We start from the raw sequence: 8,580 nt of genomic DNA on the forward strand, positions 1-8,580 counted from the left end.
TGTCGAGTTTATTGACTTTGGGGAAGGTTGTTGACAACGGCCAACGACTTCGGTAGTTGCCCTCGCCGTATGTGGACAGTAAACACAAATCTAGCAAGCAGGATTAAAATCCTCCCATATTTTTTAAGATCGGCAAGATCAGAATTCATCAGTTCTCTATTACTCTCCCTCTGTTTTTTTTTTTGCGGGGAAAGGAATCTATACCTACTAATAAAGGAAGGAAGGTTTCTCCCCAAAATTTTCGTCCGTTATGAAATTGCCCCTGGTACTCGATCGAATTCACAGGACATGCCACCGCCCGTAGCAAAAACTGTTCGTTATGTCCTCGGATGAGCTAGCGAGCGATCCATCCGTCCGTCGTCCGGTTTACGCGGTCCAGCAGCCCAAACTAGAAAGGCCAGGCCGAGCTGCATCTTTCCATCAAAATCTGTATTCGCTTCGTCCGGTTGGTGTTTCCGATCGCGCATCAATGGGCCGTGAGTTGTTTATACCACGGGGTTCATTATCATCGGGAACGACCTGTCCAGATGGTACTGGAATATTAGTCCCACATCGCTCTCTTGTGCGGATTCACACCGGTTTATATACCTCAAGTTTGTGGATATCAGCAAGCCTCCTCAGAAAAACATGAAGAAATAGATCTGGGCCAAACGGGAGAGAGCGCGAGCAAACTAATGGTTGATGGAGTCGGAAGCGACGGAGAGCCGGAGCACAGCACAGCCATCAGAGATGAGAGCCAGTTCAAGAATTGGCGTTCCAATCGAACGCATAGCGCCCACGAAGAATTGCTCCAGCGTGGCGGGACGACAACTTCGCGGTAGCGCCCACGGAGAATTGCTCCAGCGTGGCGGGACGACAAGGGGGGCGGGAGAGGGAGCACGGCAGCATCGCGGCCACCACCGTGTATGGGAGAAGACAAGCCGCACCGGGCGTAGGAGATAAGAATTGGGGAGGAAAAGGAGTGGCTGCAAACTCTCTCTCTCAAAAAGATAAGGTTGTGTCCGCCCTCATCGGGGTTCCCTTTTTCCATATTTAATTGGTCAGAGATAGCTAGCTCACGTCGTTTTATGTTTTTGACAGAAAATGTAGATCATATTTAATTTGCACACCCCTTGTGTACCGGACGACTACCAAGGCATATTCGTGGACTGCTAAGTGCTAACTATAAAAATATAAAGGAAACTTCAAAGGATCAATTATAATAGTAGAGATTGGAAAGAAGAGACGAGGATAATAGGGAGGAGACAGAAATAGGTAAAATATGCGATAAAAAAATTGGGCGGAAACATAGTATAATTTAAAACGTAGTTCAAAATAGTTCATTCAAATAGTTCAAACTAAGGCTAGAGTTATTCGCGCTGATCGACTTTAAGCCAAAAATTTCTTAACAACAAGTGTAGATCACATACGCGTGCTGTACACCATCATATTGGTTACGCGGAATTACGGATACAAGGATGGTATATAAAGTTTAAATTATATATAGAGGAGACGCCAACAATCAATACAATTATGCGGTAGTGAGGGCCTCCCACAAAGATCTTAGGATAATCGTGCTTGTCTGAACATCTTTAGATGTCTCCACTAGGTGTAAATTCATTTGAAATCATATCTTCATAAAATTTGAAGTTGGTGCACAACATCATAAAAATTCTGCGATATGACAAGTTGGGGCAGCGTGGGGCTGACAATTTAATCTCATTAGGTATAATTATTACAGTTATGAATAGGAGAAAATATGACCAATAAGGTGGTTTGATACATTAAAAAAAATATTTCTCCCGATGCAACGCACGGGCACATTTACTAGTATATATTAAATAACAGGAGGATTACAATCTTGGTCTATTGCCCTGCTAACAGCCGGAGGCAGGTCCATAAACCACACAGCCGACCTGTGCTCAATCCTACCTATCTTTGCTAGTTCATGACTTGCCATATTGGCGTCACGGCTAACTTTGTCTAGCTTAATATTCCTCTCCTTTAATAACTCTCTTATAAAGGAAACCCTAAAGGCATAGATGGAAGTATTAGGTGTAGTCTCCCCAATCAACTCGATCGCTTCGGCGCAATCAGTCTCCACGATGACGGGCGATGTAGTCCATAGAAGGGCCAAGTGCACCCCCTCTTCAATCGCCATGAGCTCCGCATCAGTGGCATCTTGGCACTGTATGGCTTCACGGCAAGCAGCCGCCACAACAGCGCCATGATGATCTCTAAGCACCATTCCCACGCCTGCTTCCCTGCTGCTAACAAAGGCGCCATCTGTGTTTAGCTTCATATATCCAATATCGGGAGCCCGCCAGCGATTCCGCTCCTTCCTCCGATCCTCTTGCTGAAACGTTCTCGCCTTGAAGCCTGCGTTTGAATCGACGACCATCTTACCTTTGACGATATCGCCGACTGGGTGCTGTTTAATGAGGAGGAGGGAATCAAGGTGCTGATCAAAAATCTGCGGGATCCTTCAATGGAGGGACATGGTTTATCATGTGTCATCTCGTTGTGATTATGCCAGATCCGCCATATGGTCATCATGGTGTGCACCCGCTGATGCTCTGGTATGCTAGTGAGCAGGTGGAGGAGCCATTCCGCCCCTGTTTGCTGCAGCAACTCATCAGACGGCATCTCCCAAACCTCCTTCATAGCCAGCCAAAGGAAACGTGCGTGTGGGCAACGCATAAAGATATGGAAGGTGTCTTCCGCTTCCTGGCCGCATATCTGGCACAGGCTTGTTGTAGCCATCCTCCTCCTCGCCAAATTCTGCTGTGTAGAAAGCGCATTACGGCATATCCGCCAGGTTAGCATTTTCACTTTTGGCGGCACTGGGCTGTTCCATACAGACTTCCATTGTGGTCGCACCCCATCGGGTCTTTCACTCGATGCTCCCCAGTTCTGGTCACAGTTTGCCAAATCAAACGCTAATCTGTATACACTACTCACTGTAAAAGTTCCTCGCTTCTCCGGGTACCAGGCTACGAAGTCGTCTTCCTGTCTTCTAGACGTTTGAATACGTAATATCACTGCTGCATCCTCCTGGTCAAAGAAGTACTGGACACGTTCTTCATTCCATGTCCCATCCGGCCTCAGGAAGTCCGATACCCATCGGTAGCGGCATCGACGCCTAGCCTGTTTAGCCACATGAGACGCAGCTCTAGGTATCCAGGGGTCTCGCCACGCACGGACGCACACACCGTTACCCACCCGCCAGATGACTCCCTTCTTCAGAAGCTCTAGTCCGTACTCGATAGCATGCCATGTGGAGGATCCATTACCCGTAAAAACAGTATCAATTAACGACCCATTGGGGTAGTATTTCGCTTTTAGGAGCTGGGCACACAGAGTCTCTGGGTATTGGATAAGTCGCCAAGCTTGGCGGGCTAACAAAGCCTGGTTGAACAGACGCATATCCCGAAAGCCTAAGCCCCCCTGAGCCTTTGGCCTTAGCATACTGTCCCAACCCAGCCAATGTGTCTTCCTCTTCCCATTTTCCGCCCCCCACCAGTAGCGTCTTATCATCTTTGTGAGTTCATCACACAGGGCCATAGGTAATTTGAAAACTCCCATGACATACACGGTCAAAGCTTGGGCTACAGATTTTATCAAGACCTCTTTGGCAGCGTTGTCCTCCCATTCTACCAGGCATCTTGCCAATTTTGCTTGTAGGCTCACAAACTTTCTCTTGTGCATCCTTCCTTCAGGTGTAGGCAACCCAAGATACTTTGTTTCAAACATTTCCTGTGTGATTTGTAAGCAGGCTTTAATCGCTTCTCGCTGCTCCATAGGACATGATTCACCAAACAATACAGAACACTTGGCTGGGTTTATAAGTTGTCCTGTACTGGAGGCATAAACATCAAGCACCTCCTTAATCTTGTTTGCTTGGTCAACATCAGCCTTAAAAAATAGTAAGCTATCATCTGCAAAAAGAAGGTGAGATATTCCAGGGGCTCGACGGCAAATTTGCAAAGGCTCAATGTTATCAGCAGCAACCTCTCGTTGTAGAAGAGTAGACAACCCGTCAGCGACAAACAAAAACAGGAACGGAGATAAGGGATCACCTTGTCGGAGGCCCCGAGAAGGCGAAAATGAATCTAGGAGGGTGCCATTAAATTTTACCTTATAACTCACCGTGGTCACACATGACATTATCCAATCGATCCACCTGTGAGCGAAACCCATCCTTTGCATCACTTTCCTGAGAAAATCCCAATCAACCCTGTCATACGCCTTTGAGAGGTCTAACTTGTACGCGCAAAAATTCTTCCCTTGGTTTGTATTCTGCTCAATAAAATGTAGACATTCGAAAGCAACCAAGGCATTATCCGTTATTAGTCTACCCGGAACGAACGCACTCTGATTCAATGACACAAGTTCTCCAAGTTGTGGTCTCAATCTATTAACCATGCATTTTGAAATAACCTTGTACATTCACTACAAGGATTCGGGTCTATTGCAACAAAATTATTTGTCGCAATACATGCTGAATTGTGGCAATACGTACATATTGCCACAAAATGGAATTCGTTGGCAGCCGTTGCAATTAATCGCATGGTAATAGGTTATTGCCACAAAATTACAATCGTGGCAATAAAATGTGCTATTGCAACAAACATATGAGAAGTCGCCACGCTTTGCCCCGTGGCCACATGCACTTGATGCCACAATTTGGTTTGTGGACATATCTTACTGCAACATCCAATTAACTGTGGCAACTACAAGCTTGTGGCAATAGATTTTTGTGGCAATAACCTATGGCAACAACGCTTGTTTCGTGGCACATACTCTTCCGTGGCAATAGTCAATCGTGGCAAGAAACTATGGCAACAATCCTTATTTTTATGGCATTAGTCTTTTTGCCACAAAGCACTATGCTCATGGCATTAACTTATGGCAACAAACATTCCAGCGGGCAAAATGTTTGCAGAGAGAATGTACGCAAAATCACTTTATTTCAATAATACTTGATAGATCACTACAAGTTAACATTTGCCAAACAACAAAACTACATCAATTTCAGCATAGCCACTGTTAACAATGCACACATCAGAAATGCCCACTATTTCTGTTAGCAACACACAATATCTCAGCATTTATTTGCTGAATTCCACACATCAACACGTAAAGTTGTTCATTTGTGATCTTCTGATCATCATTCTTCATGGAGTGGGCAACATTCTTCTCCTTCCTTGCTATCTCTTTCACATAATCTTCATAGGAAGCCTCCCACTTGTAGAATCGCTCAGGACATCAAGAATTATGATGCCACATCAAACCAAATTTATACCTAGAAGCAACAATGAAATGCATTTAGTGCGTCAAATTAAAATGAATGTCAAAAGGAAAAGGATAAGATAATGTATTCTCTCACAAGAACAAACACTACAATGGCAGCATGAAAAGATAACAAGTTGAAACATTGACATAGAAAGACAACATGCTTATCCCCAAGTGCAGTCATACAAAAGAAATACAAACTGAGCTAGCAAAATATGTGTGGGCAAAAACATATATGCATACATCAATCGGACAAAGATAAGGGAACGACCTATCAAAAATATGGAATATGCATTTTGCATGATGCCATATAAATACACCAGAAGAAATCATGTTCATCTAAAAAGGAATATCATGTTGCATTTACACAGTAAGCAAACAGCTAGCATTCACGTGTCTGTGATATAGCATTATAGAATGGTCAATGACAGCATTATAGAGTTTAAACTATTTTAAGCCACACACACAAGTACTTAACATGTCACTTGAAATTCTCATGGGTTGCTACGAGCTGATCCAAAAATTATGAATTTAAATCTTGTCACAAGTGTGATGATAGTTATAGCTTTTACTAACTTTTAGTTGTACAAGTATTACAGAAAGATACATGCTTCTCGTGATAACTACAAGTTCTAGTTAAGAGTCATTTTCAAACGTTGCATCAGAAGAAGCAGTTTTTTTTTTAGATAAAAGGCACTAAGTGCCCGACTTTAAATTAATAAAGCCCGGAGGTTCACAACGATTCATTACATGCTGCGGCGTACAGCTTAGCCAGGACAGTACGAAAAAACGAGAAACTTGGGGTCAGCCTCCCCTAACAGACCGAGAGCTAGAAGAAGCAGTTTTGGACTTGATATAACTTGCCAAAAGGGATGATTTTATACCGACCCTGTTATTTTTTGCGACTGATGGGCACCCGCTTCTGGCTTCTTGATGTGCCATCTCGTGCTACCGCCACCTGCGCTGTTGTCTCTGCCTACAACACCATCACACATCTTGTATGTCATAACACAAGTAACTCAAGGTCGATAACATTACATAAATCATGGTATATTGATTGACTACAGTTTACATCTAAGGAAATAGTCAAGAAGAATGATTGGCAGGGGTCTGCTGCAATTCTAGCATTACTGTACAGGTACAGTAGTGTGGAAAAACTGCCATGAAATTTAACCGAATGCACATGGAATTAGAAGCAAGTTGTGGCAAAATCTGCATATGCTCATTGCAGACCTTGCAGGGGCAACTCTTACATTACTACTGGACTTCAAGGCAGCACTAGCGGCAGCAGCCATCGACAAAGCCCACACGGACCATGTTGCCTGCCAGCATGCACTTTAGTTGCTCCTGTACTTGTGATTGCTGGATTTGTAAATACACGTGTATTGATTTCTAGCTAGCCCAATAATTGAACCACTGAAATATAAACTGATCGTACCAAAATAAGTAGATAGTTTAGTAGTGGATTGAGATCATTACATACCAGAAAGTCAAGCACATATAAATAAAATTGAATTCAGGAATACAATCTTCTGATTGCAGCATGTTAGAGGGGCCTCACAGCATCGCTTCCTTCATGTGAAGAGGGGCCTCACCGGCAACAGCATGTCACAGTCGAAGACAACAGCCGCAGGTTAGGGACATCGCCAACGACAGGAGAAGCAACTTGGGGTTGTGGCCAGTGGCAGCCTGGCAGCAACTCTGAGGATCTGAGGACGTTTCCAGGAGTAGCAGCTCGGTATGGTTGTCGGAGAAGACTCGGACTTTGTTCAAGGGGAGACCCTTCTGTTATCAACCCAGAGAATAGGCTCTCAGCTAATGTGATAAGCAGAAATAAACTTGCAACTCACTCATGTGTAAAGTTTATTTATTTAACTAGCAGCAGCAAGTGTTGCCAAAATCCCACCAGATCACCAAAACTGATATGCATCAGAACTATTGAATTAGAACAAGCATAAGCAGGAGAAACTTGCTCCAGCACGAGCATGAGACTCACGGTAGGTGCTAGATAATGAACTAGTGAGGCCTAGCTATTTCTTAATAGCCTGTGGTTTGCATACATTGACTTGTATGCCACAGAAACTAGTGTCCTTACAGTACAAACTGATGCATATTACACTAATCGGTAGATTCCAACAAGTTCAGGGACAAGAAAGTAACTAATCTTTATCTACTTCTAGTTTAACCGATCCATCAGTTCAGCCAACCTTATAGTGGCAATCCATTCACCAAATTACAGAAATAAGGGGAATCCTAGCATCACAAAGCCCTTCTGAAGCCGCAGCTGCCTGCAATAGCCAGGTAAAGCCTAATACAAGAACAAATGTGCAGACCAACGGACAGCTAGCGGGCCAAAACCAAGGTTGGAAAAAGCGCTAGGCGTAAGCGAGGCGGTTGGCATTCGCCTAGGCATAAGCGGCCTAGGCGCAGCCTAGGCGGGCATAGTTTATATCATAAAGTGTTTATATGGATTATTATATGTGAATAAATATTAATTTAGAGCATGTAAATGTGTAAATTTCTGATAACTACCTTTAGAAAAATTCCCATCTAGCTCAATCGTGAAGTATGGCATGATTTCTTATTGTGGAAGACAATTTCTTGGTTACACTGCCTAGACTTCCGCTTATGCCCTAGGCGAGGCGGTTGTCCATCGCCTAGTGCCTAAGCGTGCTTAAGCGGTGCCTAGGCGTCGCCTTGTCCAACAGAGGCCAAAACCATCATGCCATCAGCGACCCTATCGACAGCGGGTGCGTACCGTTGTTGACGACGATGAAGACCACCCTCACGGAAGGCTCTTCACAGCATGAACTAGACAGATCGAGGAAGAGGCGAAATACATCGGTGTCAGCGACCGAACGGCAGCGTCGGCGTTGGCACAAGGGCGATGGCACCTCCATCGATCTAGATCGGGTCGGGCGGACGAGAGAAATCCCGCAAGGAGAGATGGGGGTCGAGGAGAGGCTGAGGAGCGAGAGGTGGGAGAAGCCAGTGGAGGGGAGGAGGGGCACCGCTGGGGTGATCGCCGATCTAGAGCCGGGAGAGGAGGTGATGGGGAGGGGTGGAGGCGGCGCTCGAGGGACGTAAGTCAGATTGCAAGTGCAACGACTAGTATATTATTCAGGGACGTAAGTCACAAGAATTCATAAAGCAAGGACAATCAAGAAAAGTGTTCCAACTTGAGACGAACATGGTTGCCATCATCTAGCTCAAGTGAAATATGCACAAGGTAAAGGTATCACCTTGATAAGTTTTATCTTTTACCGGTCTCATGGGAGGCCGGGTTATAGGATCGCTAGTCGTACT

The 8,580-nt window shown here is 44.8% G+C and overlaps 1 long non-coding RNA gene across 2 annotated transcripts; it reads right to left on the reverse strand.

The window, feature by feature from the left end:
• Positions 1-4,932: 4,932 nt before the first annotated feature.
• On the reverse strand, positions 4,933-8,349 carry LOC127342940 (uncharacterized). 2 transcript variants are annotated; one of them, XR_007876975.1, is made up of 3 exons: positions 8,033-8,349; positions 6,163-7,059; positions 4,933-5,284 (listed from the first exon to the last, which is right to left on the reverse strand). It is a non-coding gene; the product is annotated as an uncharacterized lncRNA (long non-coding RNA). The 2 variants fall into 2 exon arrangements; XR_007876977.1 differs by having other exon boundaries at positions 6,163-7,562.
• Positions 8,350-8,580: the final 231 nt, after the last annotated feature.

The sequence above is a fragment of the Lolium perenne genome, chromosome 3 (genome assembly GCF_019359855.2).
Source record: "Lolium perenne isolate Kyuss_39 chromosome 3, Kyuss_2.0, whole genome shotgun sequence".
Lineage (NCBI taxonomy): Eukaryota > Viridiplantae > Streptophyta > Magnoliopsida > Poales > Poaceae > Lolium > Lolium perenne.